This window comes from Rhyacophila brunnea, unplaced genomic scaffold (assembly GCF_057557595.1).
Source record: "Rhyacophila brunnea isolate RB1 unplaced genomic scaffold, BYU_Rbru_1.0 scaffold_14, whole genome shotgun sequence".
In the NCBI taxonomy this organism is placed as follows: Eukaryota; Metazoa; Arthropoda; class Insecta; order Trichoptera; family Rhyacophilidae; genus Rhyacophila; species Rhyacophila brunnea.
The window spans coordinates 21,786,989-21,813,925 of NW_028232796.1; the positions used below are offsets into that span (position 1 = coordinate 21,786,989).

General features: G+C 34.9%; 3 long non-coding RNA genes across 11 annotated transcripts; 1 reads left to right on the forward strand and 2 right to left on the reverse strand.

Annotated features, from left to right (window-relative positions):
- Positions 1-5: 5 nt before the first annotated feature.
- LOC147075708 (uncharacterized) lies at positions 6-6,774 on the reverse strand. The gene is made up of 2 exons (XR_015069956.1): positions 6,707-6,774; positions 6-810 (listed from the first exon to the last, which is right to left on the reverse strand). It is a non-coding gene; the product is annotated as an uncharacterized LOC147075708 (long non-coding RNA).
- Positions 6,775-7,798: 1,024 nt separating this feature from the next.
- Positions 7,799-22,248, forward strand: LOC147075709 (uncharacterized). Its single transcript, XR_015069959.1, has 5 exons — positions 7,799-7,854; positions 14,112-14,339; positions 17,494-17,632; positions 18,517-18,607; positions 20,528-22,248. It is a non-coding gene; the product is annotated as an uncharacterized LOC147075709 (long non-coding RNA).
- LOC147075710 (uncharacterized) lies at positions 11,575-13,771 on the reverse strand. Of its 9 annotated transcripts, none has more exons than XR_015069923.1 (3): positions 13,610-13,753; positions 13,039-13,150; positions 11,579-12,597 (listed from the first exon to the last, which is right to left on the reverse strand). It is a non-coding gene; the product is annotated as an uncharacterized LOC147075710 (long non-coding RNA). The 9 variants fall into 9 exon arrangements; XR_015069930.1 differs by lacking the exon at positions 13,039-13,150 and adding an exon at positions 12,833-12,985 and having other exon boundaries at positions 11,582-12,597; positions 13,531-13,771; XR_015069929.1 differs by lacking the exon at positions 13,039-13,150 and adding an exon at positions 12,833-12,985 and having other exon boundaries at positions 11,586-12,597.
- Positions 22,249-26,937: the final 4,689 nt, after the last annotated feature.

Here is a 26,937-nt window from a genome sequence, read left to right on the forward strand (position 1 = left end):
GACAATTGATAAAAAGCATCACAAGCCAATTTATTTTATAAAAATAATACTATTTACACACGAGAGACAATCGTTCAGAAGCACTTTTTCGACACCATTTCTTCTCTGCATCCCTTTATTGATTTTGAGCTCTTTTAGAATGTCAATTTTGTTGGCTTTAATGACAATTCCTGTCGATACTATTTTTCTTGAAAAAAAATCAAAGCATGTCATTGCAATGAATACAATAGACAATTTTACTGCCATAGACTCTCAAATAATGTGATAGATTTAGTTAACATAATATTATTATTAACTAGGTAAATTAGGTAATTGCCTTTACAACCAGCATACATTTCAGGCAAAAATACCCACATATTCGTACCGGAGCACTTTTTCGTCACCATTTTCCATCTGCATTTGTTTATTAGGAATCGTTTTAATTGCTTTTAATAGTCTTTTCCCTAAAGTAAAATTGGTGTGAGCAATTGCATGCATGACATTTAATAGACAACTGACAAACAACATCGTAGATTTGTTATTTACTAAGTAAATGAGTGAAAACTCAATACAGTCAAGTTTTTTTTATGCACTTTTTGTAACTGAGGCGGTTCCCTGCAGCCTTATTGGATTATTATATTGTTACATAGCATGTTTCTTCTTTCTGAGTAGCAACACTATGAAGTCGATATTTTTATAATAATATTGATATCTTCCATCTGTGAAGAATGTATATTTGCACTAAACTGGACAAAATTGTATTTGGTATGTCTCTGACATAGGCCTTTCTATACACAGATAATCCAGCACCATGTAGACTTCCAAAGCATACTGAAACAATAAAAAAAATCATATAAATTAGCGATATCTAGGTTCGTAATCACAAGCATTCTTACAAATTTCCCCTCCCGCATACATATCAAATTTCAAATCAAATTTATTTATTTTACATATAATGAACATAACAAATTATAAATTCAAAGCGTTCACGACATGACATAAAATAAGTGTTAATAATTAAAAAAAAATAAAAATACAGAGAAAAAGTAATAAAATAAGAAAATAAATTAAATAAGTAACAAAATAAAAGTAGATGGAAGCACACAGAGTGAACTTTGATAAACCCTATCTTAAAAACTTATAAAACAACGTCCACCTAAATTCACCCTCACGTAAGTGGAATATATCAATATCCGAAGCGATTTCATTAAGCATGGTTACTGCCCTCCCAATTGGCATTACTAATGGCAGGTTAGTTCTGCACCGTGGGAGAACAAACAACGCATGCCCTCGATTCCTAAGGTAGTTATCAGAGACACACAAGCCAATACCACCAAGAATGGCAGAGTTCACATTTACGCCGCGTATAAGTCTGAAAAAATATGTAGCTAAATAAAGATCCCTTCTAAATTTTAAGCTACAGTATGTAAGCATCCCTAAGAGAAAATCAGTCGGATAGAGCCACGGATAATATCCATACAACCGAAAGTAAAGGAGTCGTAAAAATTTCTTTTGGACTCTCTCCACCATAAGGCCGTACTTCAACTGATGCGGGGCCCAAACGATAGACCCACTCTCAAGTCTGCTTCTAACTAAGGAGTTATAGAGAATTTTTAATACCGTAACATCCGAAAAGACCCGGGAAGTACGCAAGACAAAGCCCAACATCTTTAGCGCCTTTTTACAAATGGTATCTATATGACCACTAAACGTCAGTTTACCGTCAAATGTAATTCCAAGATCTCTTACAGATGCTATTCGCGAGAGAACTCTGCCATGCATCGAGTACTGGAAAAACAATACTCGTGAGGCTTTAGTAAACGATAAAACATTGCATTTATCAATATTGAAGTCCAGTTTGTTACGCCTGCCCCAATCTAATATATTATCTATATCAAGTTGAAGTTGACGACAATCGTCCAAGGTGACAACTTCCATGAAGAGTTTCAAGTCGTCAGCAAACAACAAAAACATAGCACTTTTAATTACCAATGCTATGTCATTTATAAAAATCGTGAACAGCAATGGCCCTAAGTTTGAGCCCTGGGGGACACCAGAAAATGTGTAAAAGGTCTGTGACTGATAAAGGCCGTACGAAACGTATTGTTGACGGTTCCTAAAATAACTCCCGAATAGCTTTAAAAATCGATCCGACAATCCAATAAGTTGGAGTTTTTCCATTAGAATATCGTGATCGACTCTGTCAAATGCCTTCGAGAAATCATTGTAAGAACAGTCAACCTGGCTGCCTCTATCTAGTACTGACGACACATAATCAGTGAATACCATCAGGTTGGTTTCCGTTGATCGGCCTGCTCTAAATCCATGCTGTTCATTCATTATAAATGACTCAATTTTTGGAGAAATCATGCTGTGCATGATCATCTCCAGAACTTTTGCTGGTGCAGAGAGAACAGCTACCGGCCTGTAGTTTTCTACTGACGACTCTGTACCACTCTTATGAATTGGAGTCACCTTCGACATCTTCCATAATTCCGGAAAGATACCTGTCTCCATTGTAAGATTATATATATATGCAAGTGGGCCTTTGACAAAATCAACACACCCTTTTAAAAAAAATGTAGGGACGTTATCCGGTCCCAAAGAGCGCGTACATATCTCTATAAAGCACTGCAGGTTTCCGTGGTTTCCGGGTAACACCATGTTGATTGGGGTGATCCAACTTGACTGTAAACACACAATGAAATCAATCACGCATTGAATTGATTGAATGAATGAAAAAAATGTGTACCAGACCATTCTTAACGTATTTGTTTATTAAAAATTACTTCGAGATTTACTCCAGAACTTTTGAATTCAAATTTATATAATATAGTGCAATATTTAAGTTACAGTAAACTCCCGATTATCCGGTTTGCGTATTATCTGTACATGATACGGTGTATACAACGATAAGATAGCTCTTCGAACTGATATAAGAAAATCAAAGACTCCAAGTAACCAAAATCACAGATTTTCTAAATAATGGGTATAAACATGTTAAAATAATTGTCTGCTTTAGAAATGTATAATAATGTAGTATTTTTAAAAGGAAAAACCATAGTTCGGATTAACTGTGTTTTTCGTTTATCTGTGCCGCCTCTCCCCACCATTAGCCCGGATAATCGGGAGTCTACTGTATGTTGTCTTCACTCCCCTATTATTTGATATAAATAAACACCCAAATAACATAATATTTCAGGATTACATTTAATTACAAATTATTGTAGATACATGACTATTTTATACATTCGTTCTTACAATTACCAACAATGCAATGTACCAAAATATATTGCCATCGAGAACACGACATAATAGCACCTGTACAGGTGCATGGATTTACTCGCACCAATAGTGTGTATTTAAAAATATCGCGATAATAACTGTTTACACGTAAAAGAGCTGACTGTCTCTCCAATCTCATTCTTCAAGCGTAAACGAGACGCGATGCTGTCATCGTATTGGTGCTATTTGACAAATTCAGACAGATTCGGACAAGTTCGTCGATAATCGGTAGATATTTAAAATATTCTGTGTGGAGTAGTTTGTATTTCTTCCGGCAGGTTCACCACTATCGTTCTACTTCGCATGCGCACCCACCACACACCATACAAGTACCAATTATTGCGTGAAAATTCACAAGCTTCCGAAGTTATTTTAACCCTTGCAACTTGCATGATAATACGTGTTTACACATGCATTTTCTTATTATGGCCGCGATAATACATAGTGTCAGCAGTAAATCCATGCACGTGTAAACGGGGTATTATACCTTGTAATTTGCAAGATTGCATAGATGGATCAAAAAAATTCAGCAGCTTCTGAATTTTCAGGTGACATTTGGAACTTCAGTGTGAGAAAAATAAGTGCTCGTGCGGAGTAGAATGATAGTGGCGAACCTGGCAGGAAAAAAATGAACTACACCGCGCAGAGCATTTTTGACATTTACCAAGTTTCACAACCAGTCAAATAGCACCATAAAATGACAACACGTTTCGCTTACGCTTGAAGAATGAGATTGGCTAGACAGTCAGCACATTTACATGTAAACAGTTATTATCGCAATAATTGAATTTAAACATTATTGCTGTCAGAAAATCCGTGCATGTGTACAGGCGCCATTACGTAAGCAAACTGTGTCATTACAACAGTACAGTATTGTTATTTATCAGTAAATCATCTACATTAATACCTTTTAAGTTGTACTGCCAGTGGTGGCTGTATCGGGTGGTGGGACAGATAATTTGAGATATCAAAACATAATATGTTTTTATTAATATTTTGATTATTATACCTAGATGCAGTCCATTTAAATGTTATAGGGGTTGTTGGTTAAGTATTTACATATAATTCAAAGAAAACATACATTTAACAGCTATTACTAATTCATACACCATACTGACGGACAGGATGCCGCCGGGTTCGGATTACATTTATGACACTTGTTAAGTGTCTAAGTACCTACCTAATTGGTGTTTTCGCCGACAAGATTGAAAAAGAATCCACGCATATGGTTGAAAAAAAAATCCAAGGTTTGTGAAGTAAGTAGGTACCTACCAGTATTCATTAGAATAAACAACTTCTTTTGTAGTTATGAATGCAATGCTAGTTTCAGGGAAAAATTCTAATTGTGTATTTTTGTTTGAATTGGGACTTTTTGTGTTATGTGACCGCTCATTTAAAAATACCTATTCTCTGATATAACGAGTAACGCTTAAAACGAGCAAATTCAGTCGGTCCCATCTTCCTCGTAATAACCAAGTTCGACTGATCGTTTTGTCTTAAAATTCATGTTGTTTATTGTCAACCGAAGGAGAAGTAAACAGAGATGATAAACCACCATACACACCACATCGCCCGCACACTTTCGGAGATGACATGTGGCACCCATCATTAAGGTAAGAGAAATCCAAAAAATATGAGTAGCACGTGGGAAGGAAGGATACATGCCGAGCATAACACAGAAACACCAAAAAAGAAACCAATGGACAAGGAGGCAGACAGTAGTATGCGATGTTATAGAGGTAGCCAAGCAGATGAAATAGCAATGAATTGCAACATTCCTCAACGAATGAACAGCCGCTGAACAAATGCTTTGATACAGTGATACCTAAGGGACATTAGATGACTACAGGGACACTGTAAAATCCGCTGGATAAATGAACTCATAAAATTCGTGGACGTACCTAATTTTTCGCCATACTTTCATAGCCGATTTTGGCAAAATTCATGAATTCAAGAATGATAACCAAACAAATAATCCAGTATATTGGCTATTTTCAAAATTTGTTTGCTGCTGGCTTCTACTAAGCAGACAAGAACCAAATAGGTATACTTAATTTATCTGGTATTAATATTACTCCATATCCTCTTTAGGTTAAAGCATTTTGAAGGTTTGGTTATTCGTCTCAAAGACCTCGATCACAAATATGGAGTACTATAAAATTACCATTTATCTTTTCTAATGGTGGTGACGTTCTGGTGAGAGTATCTATAGACCATGGTCCCCACATCCTGAACCGGGCCTTTGGCCTTTGGATCTTTGGACAAGGATCTTTGGCGGGGCCCCCTACCTATCTCTAAGGATAAAGGCAGTGTGATGCTCGACAGTAGCGTTTTTCAAATGGTCTACGCGGTAAAATTAATGTGTATATTTAGTGTTTTTTGTTGTATATTTTAATACATCCATTTGAATTAAGGAGTTGTGAAGTGTCGATACACAATTTAAAAAATTATCGTACAACCATATAATTTAAAGCAATAACATTATTGAAGGAAAATAGTGTCGCAGGCAAGGCCTGAACAAAAACGATGCATAAGTGCGAGTGAGAAAGTATTCGGTACCCTTATAATCTCTGCGACATGCGCTAGAGTAAGATAAAAGGTTTACAGATCTGGGAGATGTTTTGCTAAGGTGTAGCCGGCAAATCTTCGCTTATTGCATAACCAAGCGTCGATAACCGTGTTGCTAAAATTGCTATTTCTTGTGTTAACATAAGTCAATGGTAAATATTTTTAGTTAATTAAGTAGAAAAGATGGTTCTGTGTGTTGTATTAAAATATGGTAGCCGTACTGATAAGCAAGAAGATGGTATTACGTTTCATAGGTAAGTTGATACATGTTCGTGATAATTTATTTGTATATTATTATTATATATTTTAATATCAGTGACCTAGTGTTTCTTTAAAATAACTTAAATTATGGATATCTTTACGTAATGGTTGCATTTTGACCGCTTAAAAATACTATATAATGTAAAAAAATAGAAAATTATATTTAATTCTGAGCGTCTAGTGTGAACACTAGCGAAATGGTCTATGGTCTCGAACATTTGTAGATGAATGCGTTCGCTCGCCCACAAAAAATGCACGGCATGCGGCTTCATTTAGCAATGCAACGGGTGGCGTCTAGATGTATCTATAGTTTATGGTCGCAGGTGACTTTTTTTTACTATTAAAGCAAATTTGTGTTGTGTGTTTATCTCACTTAACTGGTCAACTGGGCTCGCCAGCCCCCTACTGAGCCCGGGCCCCCAGGCTAGAGCTCTGTAAGCCCCCCCCTTGTGGGGGCCATGCTATAGACTCTACTATAGAGTATGTATTGCAAGCATTTTGATTAGCCAAACCGCCTTATTACTTCTTAAACATGTCAGGCAAATGTCATTCAATTTTGCGAAATTTATATTTAGACTACGTACTTGTATACTATATTTTAAATTATGTATACCAGTGGTTGTGACTAGTAGTTCTCCGCCCTCGTAAGCTGTCAGACGCCATTTCTGAATTATATCCAGTGCTGCCATCTTTTCGAATTCAATTTATATTTTACGGAAATTACGAAATTTTAGTATTTTTGGCATATTCTTTAATAAAAATACAATTTTCCCGATATTCAAATTAATTATAGTATTTTGGGCGGACTATACCTTTTTTTATATCGTACATAGTACGCAGACCAAAATTATAGTACAAATACTATAATTATAGTACGGTTGGCAACACTGATCCAGTGTTGCCATCTTTTCAAGGTGGATAGTATATTCAGGCATCCAAAATTATAGTATTTGGGGAAAAAATATAGTACGCATTGTCATCTATTGAAAATGTATACTTAGGTTTTTGTTTCTCAGAAAAAAATAACGGAGAATTTAAGAAACTCAAAGACCCCTTTTTAGTCAGGTACCTACCTCTTCGGACCAAAAGTGCTTACGAAATAATTCAAGAAATTTCATTTTAGTCAAGGGATTTTTTTACGTTTTTCGAGCAATTTTTTCCAAGTTCTCCAAATCTTTTTATATTGCGAAATTATAATACTTTGCACCAATTTATCGAACGGAAATCTCGAAATTTTAGTACTTTTTACATATTTTTTCCGATATTCAAAATTATAGTATTTTGGGCGTACTATACATGTTTTATATCGTACATAGTACGCGGACCAAAATTATAGAACAGAACAGAACTAAAATTTCAATATTTTCATTCTATAAATTGGTGAAAAGTACTATAATTCTGCAATATAAGAAGATTTGGAGAACTTGGAACAATAATTGATCGAAAAACGTAAAAAAATCCCTTGACTTTGGTTTAAAATGATATTTCTTGAATTCTTCGGTAAGCATTTTGCGTCGGAAGAGGTAACTAAATAAAAAGGGGTCTCGGAATTTCTCGATTTCTCCGTAATTTTTTCCATTGAAACAAAAAACCTATACATTTTCAACAGATGACAACTTGTACTATATTTTTCCCCAAATACTATAATTTTGGAGGCTCTGTACTATAATTCCACTTTCAAAATATGGCAACACTGGAGCCAAGCACTCTTGTTTTTACTTGTTTTGTCGACGTTATAATTATGTGCATAGATATTTATGTGTCTCAATAGCTACGTCCCCATTTAGTCACTTCAACGCCGACTTCCTCTTCAACTTTTAAATTCTGGTTTTACACCGAGAAGTTTTGTGCATGCGCAGAGGAGATGAATCCGTTTTACTGTCTACATTCGTTCATCACAGCTTACACTTCGTTGAGTCATAGATTATACATTGAAATAGATTCGCAGGTGATGAATAAAATTATTCACGGTAATACAGCGCCACCACGGAGCGTACGGGAAACGAGTGTAAAATGTTAAAAGAAAACAGTAAAATTTAGAATAACAAATACTTAATTATATTAATTATTTTTTTAAACTTATTATCACAATCATATTTGTAATAAATGAGCATACTTGAGTGTGTCCTAACGACAAACCAGTCATGGAACTAGTTTAGTGCCATCTATCGGTGCACTTTGTATTAAATTAATGATATTTATTCTTGTATGGATATTCACCCTCGAAATTAAAATATTCTATGCCAAAACGTCATGCGAATAATTCTGATTGTCAAAATAAATATTACAATTATACTAGGTATATTGTAATTACATCAATTTAAGTTGAAGAGATTTAAATTTAATGATATAATATATTTTCTGACTACTGTTCGGAATAATGAGGGCAACAGAATCGAATGAAAACGTCCTTTTTCAGAACTTGACACGGATGTCAAAGGCAAAATGGATGTCAGCCACTTGCTCAAACTATTAGGTCTTACCCTGACTCACACACAAATTGAAAAACAATATGTGTACTTGCCAGACCCAGGATTTGAACCTGGGACCCACGGCATAATAGTCTAACGCTTAAGCCGTGCGGCCACCGTGGGCGTTATACATAATACGACACATCAACACTACAATATGTCATTGAATAGGTACCTACAATAACTAGATAATAATATTATATTCGATACAACACAACAGTGACTCGTATGAGAACCACGAGGATTCATTTTTGCTGTAGCCCCAGCTCAACTCATTGTTGTTTCCTTAGTCTTGTGGAGCTCTTTTGAAAAATACGAACTCAAGCTCTCAATTTTATTTTTAACCCCTATTATCGACATGCCATTTGACTCATGTCTCATATGCAAACCACGAGGGTTCATGCTTGTTGTCAGCCACAGCGCCACTCTTTGTTTCCTTTGTTTTATGGTACTCCTTGGAAAAGTAGAACCGTAAACATTTTATTTTTACCCCTAAAACTGACATTCCAAATTTTCCTGCCAATAACATGTAGGCATCATTGCGCTTCAGTTTGTTCGTATAGTCTTTATGGTTATATGCCATAATGCGCAATGTGCCCCTACTCTCAATAAAATCTATTGTAATCATTTCAGTCGACATTTTGCAAAAAATCGTAATATTCCAATACTAAAATGCATCCAATATGATCAAATAGACTCAAATAAATACATTTATTGACAACGCAACTGACAGCCAAATGCACGAACGACCCGAATCTTACCGAAAAAATACGAAGCTGCTGGGGTGTTGAATAGAAATCCAAGCCGGTCGGATCGCAGTGCGTTAGTACTTTCATCACAAAATGGCGGCCATTTTCGAACCGATTTCAAGGTCGACGACGCATGCCCTGAGTTCAATTCGTGAGACGTATGGAAAAGTCCCGAGTGTAGACCCGGCTAAAGCCTCCCCCAAACCAAAGCGAATATTCGCGGCGAATATTCGCAGCGAATTATTCGCCAATCAAGCTCGTATTGGCTTACGGGACAGAGCACGCTTGCGCGACCGCCTTGCGTCTTGAGTGCGAATTTGCAGCGAATATTCGCTGCGATTTTCGGGAACTCTGTCGACAGCGAATTTATTCGCGGCGGACAATTTCGCCAAGGGAATTAGTAAAATCAAAATGGCGAAGACATTGAGCAGCTGATCGAGTTGGTCCGGAAATATCCAATCCTTTATAATTTCTCTGACAGTGACTACAAAACATGAGAAAGAAAGATAAGATATGGGATGAAATTGGCAGGGAAATTGTTGAAAATGGTATGAAGGTCGTCATAATAATATCTTTTATCTTTGTCTAACCAAAGTATGTAAAGTTTTTTGACAGGATGAATACGCTATTATAAATAAATAACTTTAATCTAAGGTCCCGATATTTAAAAAATACATATTATTAATTTGCGTCATGCACAGCCTTTAATAACAGAAACTTTATAACTTTGATTGTTAGGGCACTGACAGTTCTAACTTATTGCGATCGTTTGACGTTTTGGTTTCGACTTTCGAGCAGTCATATCAATAATGTTATAATTAGGTATCATTTACAATACCTACTTCAATCATATTCGGTATCGGTCACGTAAATACCCATTTTATATTCGTTGATAATATTTTTTTAGGTTAGATAGGTAGTCTTTAAGATTATTTTTTTGCATCTAACATTATGCAGCATAGCATTTCTATTGTAGCTAAAGATATAATATACATATAGGTAGATAAGTAGGTACTCCATGTCGTCATTGTGGTATTTTGTAAGGTTTTAGACCAAAAACCTTACATACTACTTACTATCGGGTTATTTACAGTAGGACATAGGTACCTAGGTTGTTTGTTTTTTGATCTCAAGAGACCTCAATCACAAAAACGATATTATGTACCTATATACCTACTAGGTATATATTTCCTTCATTATGTATAGGTATATTGAGCTAATAAACTGGTTTTGCCCAGTGCCGACCGCGAACCAAGATAATATCTACATGTTCCATGTACCTACCTAACATAACCAATGTTTTCTGTTTCACATTAATTTGTATACCTACCTACAAACATTTTAAACTTAATTGAGATGTTCTTAAACTTCTGTTCATGTAATATTATGTAGGTAGGTATATCTTGGTCTGCATTAGGCAATAAGATTAATAATTTTATGTGCATGTAAATATAAAGGTCAGGTACCTCCTCTAAGTACATAATATTATATTATCATCATGGATACCTACCTGAATGATGTTGGAGATATACTAATGCTTTGTGATGAATTTAATTTTAGCAAAGATCTTCAACCTTTCAACGTAGGTACAAAGCACCAGAAGAAATTAAAAATGAAATCCCCGGCATTAACAGGAATAAAATAATATTTCATCATCAACATCAGTCGGGGTCATTCCACTGCTAGATGAAAGCCTCTTCTAGCTCCTTCTACTATTTTCGGTCTCTAGTTCTTCGCTGCTACATACTTTTATTGTACTTCACGTGAACAAAGAGATCAACTAAGTGAAGTGTCAATCAACAAAAGTGGCATTTGTGCACAATGTTAATGAATTTTCCAAAACATTAAGTGTGATAATATAATATACAAGGATGAATAAGGCGTGGGCGAGGGCCAAGGTCCATTTTATGATTCCTCTATTGATGTACCTATTTTTATTAAGAAAAATGTTTGCCGTAGAATGGGGTGAATACTGAATAGACCCTTTTTAAAATTTCTATTTTTCTGCTACACATTATTCGGACAAATATGAATGACTTAAAACCTGTTTCTATGGACATAATCACTCTAAAATATTTTTCAACTACCATTTATTATCAAACAGCCAATTTTGTGTGATGTCTCTTTCTATCCAGCGTTGGGGTGATTATAGACATGGCGGGTGGATAGAATCGAATAATGGTAATTTCCTAATGTAAAAAATGTAATTAAGTACCTACTGTACATTACAAATTTATGTAGGTACATTTAAGTATGTAAATCAAAATCAAAAATATAAATTTAAATGTTATACAACACAGTATTATGTAAGTATTTAAAAAAACATATACTTACATAAACATCTATTTATCCAAGAATTATTTGATACTTGAATCTGTATTTTATATACCATATTCGATGGATGTATGTGGTGTATTTTGTAAAATATTTGGTATGTATTTATTATTTAACTAAGCGTATTTAATTTGCTACGTGACCTGTAGCTCTTTTATAATCACAAATTATTGTTGAATGTTCCGAAAATGAGTTTATGTGCCGAAACAGCTGTCAAGGTAAATGACTCATTAACAAAAATAACTATATTTCAAAACCATTATAATCCATCTACCATATAAACACCATTTCAAGTAATAAAGAAATAAAAAGTCACCTAATTAAATAATATTATACTAGAAAAAATATACTATCTATATACCCACTTAATTTTCATTTAAAGTTGTAAAACGCCCGGTTACTAAATAGAGGAAGGACAGAGTCTTCTGGCACGACCGAATCACATTGGAACGGTGTTATTGTCATTTGAAAGTAACAATACTGACACCTAAATGAGTCGCCTGCACTGCCAGAATCATCTGAACCCTGTCACCTATCTATATACAATTTATTGTTATTTTTTTTCATATTTGTCCATTTTATTACAATATCGTGTTACTTTTAAAGCTCATTGTAATTCTAATAATTATATAAATATTTTTCTTGTATTCTGTGCAAAAATGATTATTAAAACTTTCTTAACCTAAACCAAGTATTTTTTATTGAATGATCCTGCAAAAAATTCAAGTACAGTTAAGTGACATATTTTGTTTCAGTGTATAAGCCATAAATAAATATACATAAATTATATTTAATATATACATGTATACTGTATGTATAGCCACGGTTGGTCTTGCACTTGTTGCTGTAGCTATGCGATCTGGTGTGGTCCATTATCCAAAAACACTCAATCACATCCCTGGTCAAACAGCGGGCAGCCGTGTAGTGAGTCTGGCTGGCCTATGGTGGCACTAGAATGATTTCAATATACACAGTCTGTTAATTTGAATATGTTTTCGACTGAAAGTTGTAAAAATATTAGAAATCAGGATTTAAATAATTAAAAAACTGTTTCATTAAATATCATATTCATACCTATGCAAAATTTTGATTCCTTTGAAGTACCTGTACAAAATACGGATGAATATAAACCAAACAAAAATATTTGTTACTGGTACTGCCATAGTAAAGTAAAGTTTAACATACTTCCCTAATAAAACAAAATTCCCAATTCTTGTCGTTCTGTAGATGTTTCATTTCAGTTTTTACCAACGATCCACTAAATATGAATTGGTCATAAACACTCAAAGGAAATCTGGCACTCACTGCCAGAATGTCCATGTCAGACATGTCAGATACCTGCATAAAAATAAATGTCATGTTATGATATTTATTACGAATTTCACATTTACAGAAAATTTTCTGCGCTCATTTTTGAAAGTCTCCAAGTATGACGGGTATATTCGCACATGGGTGCAGTTAATGCACCCAATGATTTTCGGGAAACCTGCCCTTTCTTGAAGTCTGAAATTAAAAAATATTTTTACCGACACAAAATAATATTCCCGTTAAATTCTTATTGAGTAGGTAATTTACTTGTTGTGTCTATGCGCAGTTACTCTAGTTACATGACATGTACATTGTAATATTGTATAAATTGATCAGAGGGTATCAACACAACACTAAAGACTGTCAGCGCTGTATGGCGACTGTATGTAAGTATTACTAAGCACTGCTATTATAGCATCGGACACGTTTCCTATGCATCTGCTTACTGATGTCTGGCTCATTGCGCAGAAGACTTGGCCTACCCGTTTTTGGTACGCTCCCTCTGCGTAGAAACGCAAAATAGTCAAAACCTACAATTCAAATAACGGAGACATGTTATTTCAATAGCATATTACCTTCAAATCCTGTTAACCCTTCATGGTAAATGCTTATTTATAATATGTGCAGTTATGAAACTGAGTAAATCTATCTTACCTATGAGCCATGGCAATCTTGCCCTGTCATAAAGTAAGGTTATATTAAATGTCGATGTAATTTGTCGCACGCCATCTCATTATATCTTCAGCGTGTAATAAGCATTCAGAAGACGTGTACATTTTGTCAACACACAACTGTCACTTTGACATTCGTATATGTATTTAGTCTATGGCTGCATCCAATGCTGCCACCTTGTTTCAGATAATTAAAATACACTTTACGCAAAGTGGGTAAAAGTTGTAGCAATTCTGAAAGCGCTATAGTGTACGTGTATTTTTTATATTCAATTCATAAAAATTATAGAATAATTGGCGTAAAATATTAATAATATTTACAATTTTAAATCTGGCGCGTAAATAAAATTATTTAGTCTATGGCTGCGTCGCTGACGCTTTGGTGTGGGGCCAAACGCGAAATTCGCATCAAATCCAAGCGGTAGCGACAGCGATAGCGAGGGCGTTGCGAATTCGCTGCGAATATTCGCTTTGGTTTGGGGGAGGCTTAATGCGTCGACACCATGTGTGCATGTTACATGAATTCTTTTTATTATATTGTTTTTGACTATCGAGAGCATTACCTAACCAGAGGAAAGTGTGCATGAAATAACGGTTATCTGGAAATTTAATAATAAAGGAACCTAATATTATGTACATATTACGGCAAGATCAAATATTTCAATACGACCTGCGACAATAACTTGCCAAAGTTCGAAAAACAAGGATTTAATGTAAGTCTGTCTCTATTTTTAACAATGGTTTTCGTTATTATAGTACATAATGCAAATGGAAACGCAATTTAAAGTGGTCATTTCATAGAACATGAATTAATGATCACGTGGAAACATTGGGGTTAAATTAAACAATGTTTATGTTTTTTTTTTTGTTACTTTCCACCATTGTTTGTATTCTACTTGTATGATGTTATTATTTAAGCTATGTTGGTCAATAATGTCACTAATGGCTTCTATTGTACATCTTTCTGACTTTTAAACATGTATTATTGTGTATGCTACCATCGAACTTGCTTTATTTGTCGCATTTTCTTGGTGTCTGCCTAAAGACCTCGTGGTTAGTAATGGCGTCGTTATCCAGCTAATCGAAGGAAATGGGATTAGCATATTATTATGTATTTAGGTAATTTCATAGTACTCCATATCGTTTTTGTGATAGTGGTCTTTAGAGACCAAAAACCAAACCAAAATTTAAACACGACCTATTGTAACTCAAACATGAGTACCTACCTAGATTGTATTGTGTTTTGGGGAGTTTTTCAGTGGGTTGTGTTAGGTTTTGGTTTGGTTTTTGGTATCAAAATGCCTTAACCACAATGACGGTATACCCGCATTTTCACCTGTTGGGGGCTGACAAGGCCCTCCTTGGGGTCCAGTGTAGCGTATTGACCAGCAGTCATATAGGTATACACATCACAAATTTGCTCTAATAGTAAAAACAGTAGTTAAAACAGTGGTTTCCAAACTTTATGTTACTACGCCTCCCTTTTCAAAAAATCTAATCTTGGCGCCTCCCCCCCTTATTTCATTAAATAATACAGACACCTTTTTAAATAGTCAACAATGTACCTACTAATACAAAAATGAAAAAAATAAACAAGGTTTTACTACTTATATTATATTAATTTTTAAATTAATTTGTTTTTCATGCGTCGAATGTGCTTGTTTTATTAGCACAATCAATTTCAATATTAGTCAATTCAACTTCATCATCGTTTATTGACAAATGGATTCTATCGTGGGCCCTACATCCTGAAGCGGCCCCCCAGGCCAAGATCTTTCAACCACATCTATAAAATAGTTAATAGGTCCGAAAGAAAGCAGCTTTTTTTTACTATTAATAAAATAATGTGAAAGGTGCATTAGCAAATTAACCAAGAACTCAGTAAATAGATTTTTGTTTGCTTCAATATATCTGGCGTAGAAATCATTTAAAAGTTTAACAACAAAATTATCGTTCCTATACAAATTTGCCTCAAATTTCAACATTATAATTAGTTTGACCCTTTCATTTCATTTTTTCACGAGATAGCCAGCGCGCTTCACAATAGTATAGAAGTGAGGTATTATAAAATTAGTCTCCGTATTTGCAGACAGGTTTGCAAACAACCTTTTATAAGACTGTTTTTTGTATAGTTTATAACTAGCGGCCGTTTTATAAACTATGCATTTGCCAACTGCAAACCTGTGGCTACATTAATTGTGTTAAACTTTTCGCGCCTCCCTTTGCAACACTCGGCGCCTCCCAGTTTGGAAATCGCTGAGTTAAAGAATATATGCAATGCAATTTGATTTGATATGATGAGTGTTATACCTAAAGCCGCGTTGACACGGTCCAAGTACGATCCAAGTACACTTGGACCGAGTGCCATCCAAGTAGACATAATCATACTAATTATTCCTATCCAAGCTACTTGGACCGCGTCCTACTCATCCAAGTTAACTTGGATAGGAATAAATAGTATGAAGCTGTCACTTGGATGGCAGTCGATTCAAGTGTACTTGGACCGTGTCAACGCGGCTTAACTACCTTAATGATAATTTATTCACATGTAGAATTTGGTTTTATACCTAATTATTTTTAGTGTGCTCCCTGAGTAATAAAAATGGCCATTTATCCAATATGACAAGAGATTCCATATTACTTGGCCACCACAAAAGCAGGTCGCGATCCATCCTTTATAAGATGCCGTGCCGATAATTCAACAATTCAAGTAGATTTATTGAATAATACAAAAAATCACTAGAATATACAGAATACCCTTGATTTCATCCCGCGGAAACCATGAGCTCCGCAGAATACCATTTGGCAAACACTGCTGTAGATCATCGAACTGCCCTTAACCTTAATGATAGGTAGGGGGGCATGCGATTCGGCAATGGCGTCTAGCAGATATTGTTCTTTAGAAAATACTTGTAACACATCTCAAAATCATTCGCTTTTATGACTGTGCCAGACTCCTGTATTAACACACGAATAATAATTTCCATCTCGAAATGGAAAAAAAAACATGCACATTAAATTATTGAACCAAAAGATTTTAAATGTTATGGTCAGTACACACCTGAGCATTAGGCACGCTGAACTTCAGCAACTGTGTACTTTCCATTTTGTTTACGTCAGTACAGCTTGTAAAGCATGGTCCAGACCAACATAGGTACATTAGCTTGTATAAAAAAAATAAACTGTTTTTGACCTTGTGTTTTGTACTTCAGCACTGATGGAAATATTATAATGAATTGACAAACAAGTGTGGCTATATAAATTTTCACTGTTTCATCGGATCTAGCAAGGTCTTCTGGTATTTTGATTGAAACATATAAATTTATTCAATGAGGCCTATCCAAACTGCATTTAATTTTACAGCAATGTTCGATGTACTGTCCATTTTCACATTACCTGGCGTTGGTCTCTGATTACAATTATTCCAATTACATTATATATTTTGACATGAAAAAGAGGATCCAAGCCAACCCATCTCAAGAGTAGGATAAACTTTCATATTCGTACTCGCACATTGGTGTTATCAAAGTTAGATGCAATACTAAAACCATTCATAACGTATAACCGTGGGCATAATATTATGTATAAATTCTATATTTGTCTCAGATCATTAAGTTAGCACGAAGTTACACCAGTTTCCTCGGTCTGGAACTTCACGTCAAGTCAACTATGCATTTGTAGTTCGATTTTGTATCGTTGGATAGCACAACAATGGATCCGTCTGACTTGAAAACTACAGATTGATCTGGTTTACTCAGTTGCAGACCCACACAGTTTGATTTGATTACCACCTTCAACTGTCGAAGGTTCTTTGACATGACTTATAACATATAGCATTGGGCTTAACTATAAATTTATTATTTCCAGTGGGTCTCCCTAGCAGCAACATTACCTCATAATTACAACCAACGAGCAGAGAATATGTGTCTCAAACCTCCGTCTGCATATCTGAAAACAATTTTGGTGTGACTGACGATGGTCAGATGTCAACTGTCATGAAGCTGCTGTAAGTTTTCTCTGGCTTTATTATGCTAGCTTTGCCCAGACAGTTTCATTGACGGCCGCTTTTTCACTAATGGCTTATTGCAATAGCAATGTGAGTTGACCAACCAATCAATGGTCACGATTACCTTATGTGAAACATTAAATTCATTTTGTAATATAAAGAAAAGAAAACGGGAACGCATTAAACCTATGCGAATTTAGCTCAAAGGATATCCTATAATATACAAATTACAGTCAAACTCAGTTATTACGATCACGGAAATAGCGAGATATCGGATGTAATGAGGAAACATTAGTTGACATTTTAGATTATGATTTTCTCCATACATTTATTCACTTTTATAACGAGCTACTTATCGGGTATACCAAGCAAAAAAATCGTAAAACATTTACTTAAAACTGTTAATGTGTCGATCGTTAAAAAATATTTTCGACCCTAAGCAATAAAATCCGACCGGGCAGGATGCTGCCTGCATCGGATTACGTTTATGACACTAGTTAAGTGTTTAAGTACCTAATTGGTGGTTTCGCCAACAACATTGAAAAAGTATCCACGCACATGGTTGAAATTGCATGTAAAAAATCCATGCTTTGTGAAGTCAGTAGGTACCTACCAGCGCCGGCGGCTCATACAATAAACAACTTCTTTTGTAGTTTATGAATGCCATGCTTGTTTCGGGGATTTTTATGATGGTTTTCAGAATTTTTATGTTTCATGCTTAAATAGAATGTGGCGCGAAAAATGTTATAACGATATAACGAGTAATGCTTCTAACGAGCAAATTCAGTCGGTCCCATCATCCTCATAATAACCAAGTACGACTATATATCGCAAATTGATGCATCATAGGAATAAAATATATTATTATTTTATACGAATTACAGGAAACGGCAGAACTAAAGGGGGAGCAGGATGGTGATGGGTTGAAGTCATCTTTCTCTTGCTTGTCAATAAATGATGGAAATCCTGATCCGTGTAAGTCTGATATAATAATTTTTATCCATACGTATTCCTTTTTAATTTTATAATTATTATTGCGCTGTGGCCGAGCATCCTTAAATGCCAAGTTGTGCAGTCCAGTCATCTCGGATTCAGCCTTGCATAATACGCAGTATATAAAAAATATCACAAAATTTACTTCATCATGGTATGTCTTCAATAGCTATAGGATGTTGCTCCAGAAGTTAGCAAAGGCGTGTTTAGTACATTTTATATGGGTGCACACAATTTTCTGTTTTATTAACCCATTGAGACAGGGTGAATTTTTAAGACGATACATCAGTGAAACGGCAAACAATTTTCAACCATATGCGCTATATCGCTCATACGACGGATTGCAATATCCGATTTTATTTTGGCAAGGAGAAGATAGATGTCATTTCAAGGAAACGAATAAGAAAGTCAGTGTCATGAATTATTATTCATATCGATTGATGACTCGTGAAAACACTGAAAATCATATCTTGAAATGTCGACAATTGTTTCATCAATACATTGTCGGTATTGTTCCACACTGTTAGCACCATGTACTTATGTTATTTTAAACAATTTGTTCTAAAAAGAAACACAGCACTGGGGAGCAATATATGGTGAGTGTGAATTCGAAATTTCATTAAAAAAATAACAGATAGTTTGGAAGATATAGCGATTTTTGTAAAATTCGATTTTATTTCAATTTCCGCTGGTTTTCGCCCGCTGCGTGTACCTGTGCCTTTGTACTGAAGCCCGTGCAAAATTTGTTAATACACTGAATACTGAATATTTTTCAAAAAAAGCCTTGTCTATATCAGTTTGTCCAGTGTTTCAGTGAGTGCCATTTACTAAATTGATATCAGGTTTTTATATTCAGCTTAGAAATATAGTGAAATTATGATGTAATCAAAGTATTTATAATTTATTTTTAATAATCAAATGTCACATGATTTCTTTGAAAATTTCAATCGAAAATATTGTTTGGTTTAGAAGTTGTGTCATTTTTAAGAAAGCAATATATTTTTGCGCTGTCTATTGTTCCAGGCGCCCGATTAAAAAGTGTTAAAATAATGAGGATGTTCTAGATACCACTCACAGAACATAGCACACATATAGGTTCATCACTTTTTTCAATTACGCCATACATTTTGGTCCACCAATTTTAAAACTGTCTGCCAGAATTACTACTACTAGCTTTACGAAGTTTTTGTTCCTTACTTGGTGCGGTCATTAATTTTTGTGTGTAGAAATGAAATTGTTTATTAATGTATTACTTAGTTTGGTAATAATTATGTATCTGAAAATATTAAAAAGATTATTTTTATTTCAAGTCAAAGATAAACCTAAATTTAAGAAAATGTGAATTTGGTGCAGGGTCCCATGTTATTATTACATATATTTTATGATCATGTTTATTATTAAAATTTAGTTTATTAAGTTTTCTATTTTTTGACGTGTAGATTTTTGACTAATTCATTGTTTTAATATTTTTTATATTTATTTTAAAAAAACATCGATTTTTATAAAAATATAAATGTGTATTACTTGAAATTCTTTTTTTTTCCTAAGGGTTTTTTCTTAACTCGCCAAAGCATGTATGTCGCGTCAAGCCACGGACAAATAAATTTGCGGGTTCTTGTAAACGTCATAACTTCTGAGTAAACATTCTGTGTATATTTTCCAAAGAATATCTATCATTTTAGTGTGAAAATATTCACGATAAACTTGATAAACATGTTGTGTTGCTAAGTTTTCACAAATATTTATCATTCTGTTCCTATTTCATATTTTTTAAACGATTTATTTTATTCCGAAAATAGCTGGCCTACAAGTGTCCACTTAGTAAAAATTGGCTGGCAGTGATATGGTTAAAGAAGGATGTGTTTTTGGCAGGTAAATTCATGCTTTGTGTTTTGTTTACAGAATGCCGTCGAGTGGATGTTCATGTATTATCAGTGCGATGCCGGATGTTTACAGAGTACCACATTATCCTGTTTGTCCAAGCAAGAAAAGAAGAAGACGACTGATGTATTGACAAGTTTGTAATATTAGCATTGATAATGTGGAAGGTTGTGTGCATTGTGAAGTAAAAAATCTCAATATCATGACATGTATACGTTAATTCTACACTATCCTCAATACTTTTTCATCAAATTGGTTGCAGCGTTAACGAAATCAAACAATCATAATTTTGGCCTTAACTTGAGTGATGTGTATCAACCAAACAGTCTTATGTTTTTCTTCACTGTGAACGCATACCTAACTATGTCTCATTTATTTACTTATTAATGTAAAATGTTCTATGTTATTTTCTGTGAATGACATGTGATGTGTAGATGTCCTACAAACATGTAAAAGGAATGTGTCGCATTGCCGAATTTTCTGTGGCAATCTGAAAAACTGTGCAGTATAAAGGACCTCGTTATCCCATACCGTATCCAGATGAATTGATTTAGAAGTGACAGGAAAATCTTGGGAACGATGGTCATTTATGTAAAATCATTTTACGTTGTCCCAACACAAAATAAGATGGGTAAATAGTTTCTTTCTTACCGGTTATTTGACATTGCTCTGCGATAGCGGTCTACGCCTTTTCGATGACCTCCCTTTTGGAGTGGTCTCTCCTAGTATAATCGTATACTCACGGATATTTTTCAAACTCTTGGACGAATGTTGGTGCGTTCATCTGCCGTTCGAATGCGAATAAGTAGGAGATAAGGCGACCGGCGGACTTGACGTTTGAATAGAAATGGCCGACTTGAAGTGTGTGTGCATGCATAACTGCAACATGGACGGATTAGCGACATTCTGATAACATGTGTTTTGTGTCATATTTTGCATGTTACATGGTACGCAACCCAGGATGTTTATTTCATCCCACGTAGGATTGTATGTGAATGTAATAAAAAAATCTGGGCGGCCATATGCGTTGAACACAATATGTCATTGCATCTTATGCGTATTCATGCATGTGCCGTGGACTACCTGTAAATGTGGCCGGTAGTATGACCATTTTACCCAATTCATTGGGATTTACATTGGCATCATTAACAACTGCAGCACGTAAATGAATGTAGTCTTCGGAACGCAACTTAGTTTGATTTAATCGGATGTATAGGAGTCGTTCGGTTTCGATTTTTGCATAAATATCGACAATGTATTGATGAAACAATGGCACTGACTTTCTTATCCGTTTCCTCATCTGTTTGTGGATTTCTCGATTTGATGTTGAAACGACATCTATCTTCTCCTTGCCAAAATAAAAACGGATAATGCAATCCGTCGTATGAGCGATGAGTTTCTGAGACTCACTGAACATCACCATTTCTGCGATGAAGAATTATATCACGCGAGTTAAATTCTTCGCCAACTATAATGATCGCCACTTCATCAATTGAAGAGTGACATTCCAAACCGGCCTAAGTCTAAAAATCTGATTTTGAGATGATCATATTTTTGTGATTTGCAATTTACCTCTTAATTTTTCGGTACTATAATGTTTGGCAATTTCATAGAAAATTCAAAGACTCGAAAACATAATATTTAACCTTTTCCACTCGAAATTTTTTTTATAGGTACATACCACCCACTCGAGACTTTTTTCCGTAAAAAGCATAATTTCAATATAAAACATTTAATAGGTGAAAAAAATGTAAAAAAAAAAATTTTTTTTTATTTCTATAAAATAGATTTATAATGAATATACTGTACTTATTTTTAGTTTATTTATAATTCTTCATTGTGTGGTATTTCACAAAGCAATCTCCAATATGTAATCCTGGCTTATCACAGAATCGTAATGAAATAGCGGTATGTAGAGAGAAGTGGCTATAAAGTGTAAATCGTCCATACATATAGTTATGACTGTAAATATGATCCAAATGATTTGCCTTCAAATACACTTGTAATATAAGCAGCCGTCTCGTAAATTTTCTAAATTAGTTTCGGGCTTATAACAACTCATTCCCAGTGCGGTACACATTATCAAAAGATTTCTCAAAAAATAATAAATCGATACGTAATAATTTTCATTTGACTCATTAGAGTATTTCACATTATATTTGTAAGGTTCTGAATCGGCATAATATAATAGTAAGTATTGTCATCAAAAACAGTCTATTCAAATATAAAACTGTAAACTATACGAGACGCCCCTGCGCAAGCGAGAACCAATAAAAATAAATAAACACACTTCAAAATCATGCGTGACAAACAACTTCAGTTCACTCTAGTCTGGGAACGTTCAATAAATAAAATTTATGTGACAAAAAAACATTGCTTGCAAGCAAGCGACCTACGAATAAAAGAAGAGAAGATTCAGATAAAAATACTATGTAGAAATTACGCACGCAGTATTCTTTTGCCGACTTCTTTCTCAGATAAATGTAATAACCTATTATTATTCATTCTAACTTGATTGAAATCGCATTATAAAAATTGCTGAAAATATTACAAAAAATTATTTTATTGGCGTGCCGCCACTACGGCGGCACTCGAGTAATACGGGAAACTTCGCACTCGAGTGTTAAGGGTTAAATAACATTAAAAAGTATAGTAAAACTTCAAAAATATTAATTCAAAAATTGACTTTTTTTTCAAAATGGCCCTAAGTCTGTACTAATTACAATTTGGGACACAATAAAGTAAAGTTGAGTGTCTTTTGTGTATACAATTATGATTGTGTAATAGAATGTGGTCATGGACACAGGTCTGTTGGGATGATTAATGAATAAAAAGAATATAAAATTTCTTTCACTTTATTGCATTTTTTGATAAAAAGGTAAACATTGTAACTTTTACACCATAATAATATATTATATAATAATACTACAATGTAGGATCATTTTCAATAAGAAGAATAGTTTACTGATGTGCACATGAACTTATAAAACACAAATTCTCTAATATTTCTAATCTGACGTGTTACAATATTATATTATGGCCGCTTGGAGCGTAAATGTAGCAAAAAGAGTTCAACTGTGCATGCGCATATATCCTTAGGCCAGTTTGGAAAGAATCAACCGTTACCTTAGTGCTGTTTTGAGAAAAAAAGGCACATTTCGACATCAAACTTAAGAGACTTAGGATTTTTTGTAAAATATAAGTTTTAGTGAGGATTTAGTTTGATTAGTTAGAGGATTTTAGTTGATAAATCACCACACTTCTGGTCTAGCTCAGTTTCAGTTTTTTTTTAAGGTGGGTATCATAATTGTTCTTTCTGTAACTAGCAAACTGTCACTTTGTGTTTTTGTAAGCAAGACTTATTTTTATTATTATAATTTTTAAAACACTCCCGTTGCCACGATGATCTCGTAGTAGAGAAATGACTTTTTGAAGCAATCGATTAGCCTTTAAAATGTCTTTCAATTGCAAATTTCTATCGGTCCACTGAGTCGACAGCATCGGAACGCGCGTAATTTTTTTTATCACGGTAAGGGAAAGGTTAAAGAAAATATATTTATTATTCTTTAGTAACTGATTGTTGTTTATTCAGAACACAATTAACTCCTACGTATAATATTGTAATTCGGACGGGAGGCGACACACAGCTAACGACACTAAAAAATTATCTCGCGGCACGTGGGCAAGATGGCGACGTTCCATTATTCTACCCGGAGACAACATACGGTACGCGGTGTCCCTTCGAATCAGCAATTTACAACTAATTGTTACAACCCGGGACCTGGTGGCTAGCTCGGGATGTTGGTGGGACTCGGGATTCACAAAAATTAATAACTAAATTGGTATTTTTCTCGAATTTTACGCATCTCCGAGTTGTGAAGGCCGGATTCGGATTCCATCAAAACATGAAAATTTGTAATTTTGGACTAAGGCCGGTTTGGAATGTCACTCTTCAATTGTTGGTGGATTGTAGTCTTTCGTGTTGACCGACAGGTGTTTTGTCTGCTCTAACTACAACTTTGTAGTCATCAATCACCTGGGATTTGTTCAAGGGCAGTTCTGAACAATCGAATTGATTCGTTATGGTGATCTAATAAAGTTTGTAATGCAGCGACAATTTCTCGTTTGGAGCCCGTATTGAATTGACAACGTTGATAAATTTGTTCAGGATCCTTTTCCGTGCCAGCAAACTGTTCTCCTTCATTTGTTGGTGAGGCAGAAGCAACAATCTAAACAGTTGGAGGTACAACTGCAGTTGGAACCAAAGCAGCACCTGCTACAGTAAATACAACGCCAGCTACTGCATTGGGAGATGTCACAGCAACTGCATCTCCCATTGATACTGTAATGACAATTCCTGTACCTTCAGTACACATAGGTATCGTACTGCGCCCTGCAGCTGCAGGAACTGAATTATTATTGTGATTGTGCTCTGCCCTGCTTGTAGATGGTCGGCCGTCATCATGGTTCATATTTAACTGAACCCTCGATGCTGTGATAAAAAATATTTTTACAGTGGGTAATGAGAGCAAAATATGTAATACGCCCCTGGCGATTATTTTTCCGCGGGGGAGCTTTGTTTTAGTTGTTTTCCCAACTCTGAGGATATTTCTTTTTGTTTTCTTTAGCAAAATTGTATGCTATTCCATCACACTTTCTAATGTGAGACCATACTGCAAAGATGTAGCCTCTGTAATGTATTGCAGCAACATATGTTATTCTTCCTCGCTGAAAACTTTCTTTGAAACAAGATTTTCATGAAGGGTGCAGGCTTCCTTACCAGTATTTTCAAGAATATACCTCCTTATTGTGCTTCTGGGTAACCCGGTTCGTTTTGCAGCTCTGTATAGAGTATATTTTTGTTCTTTTATTAAACGGATCGCACTTTTGTATTTTTTCACCATCCGGGCGAACCCTCATGACTCATGTCTTGCTACGAGGCATATTAAATAAACACCTGGAACAAGTTAAAACAATACGTTGGAATTAAATTGAATGAACAATACTAATCATAGTTATACACAATATGCGTGGTAAACGCGTTGTACCTTGGACAGTGGCGACCGGTGAGTTATTTTACTGGGAGTTCACTTTTTTTTTAAAGTATGTTCATTTGTATGAGAAATCCATTCTTCTGTTTTTCATCGACATAAATTTTTCAATCACGTTTCTTGAACTCAAATCTCTTGTATCATTCTTTTTTCGATACTGAGCATACATAATGCGTTCAATCTTGGTTGCGTGATGGTGTTTCTGCTAAAACACTTGATCCGTTTGAGTGTGGAAAAATATCTTTCACTTTTCACTGATGTCATCAGAATAGTGCAAATTAAGTTTAATTGTAGAACCGTTTCCGTAAATCTGTCAATAAGATTTTTTTCTATTAAAACATTTAATAATGCTGAGGCACCATCAGCATTATAAAAAATATCCAAGCTGTAAACAACAGACAATTCATTTTTGAGTTTATTTTTATCTAAAAAGTCATACGATTTGGTCACCAAATTAAAATCATTTGTAGGAAAAGATTTGTGATAATTAATAAATTGTTCAGAATAAGATAATTCGAGTTTCTTCAAGATTTATCATCTTCTTCGATGGCTAAAGTCGAGCCCTGGCCTCCTCCACCGCCGTCCTTCAGCTGGAACGGTCCTCCGCACGTCTTTTCCAATTCCTGATTTTTAGCAGCTGGTTGGCATCTTTTGTAATGTTATCACTTCTAAGGCTTTGGTTGGGGATTCGTAACAGTTGGATTTTTGTAAGGTGGGGTTGTTAACGCTCAACCCCCTTTTCGGAGGGCCATTTCTTCCTTCTCCATTAGTCCTGACCACACCTTCCACCAGGGTTGACTACCTTATATTAGTTGTAGTTGCTCAGGCTTCCAGGGTTCACCATGTGGAGGTGGAGGTAGGAATCGAGTAGGAGAGACTATGCGACACTATCAGGATACAGTGCCGTGCGGTACGCATGCACTACCCCGTTAGATACCTTAATATTTACTTTACCCTAATACCCAATTATTAAATCACACACTTCTTTGGATTCCACTAAACAGGGTAAATCATTCACTCGCTGACGTTTTGTCACTAAAGGTTCAGTTGAGGTATCAGATGAATTTGTGAAGCAGCATGTCTTTTAAATTCCATTGTCAAGTGCGCCAAATCCACCACCCCTTAATAAATAGTCCACTCGTCACTGCAACTAAAAACGAGACATGGGAAACAGAATTGTGCATTTTGTCACATCCACATAGCCATGAATTTTGTTCATATTGTTTTATATTGAATGTTCTTTCGTACTTTTTAGTTTTTGAAACACATTGTTTTAATTTTAGGTCAGGTAGGTACAGGTCTACCGGTATTTTTAATATGAAGACGTTCTTCAAAAGTATTATGTTTTTTTATGTATTGTTTATTTTTATGACATCAAAC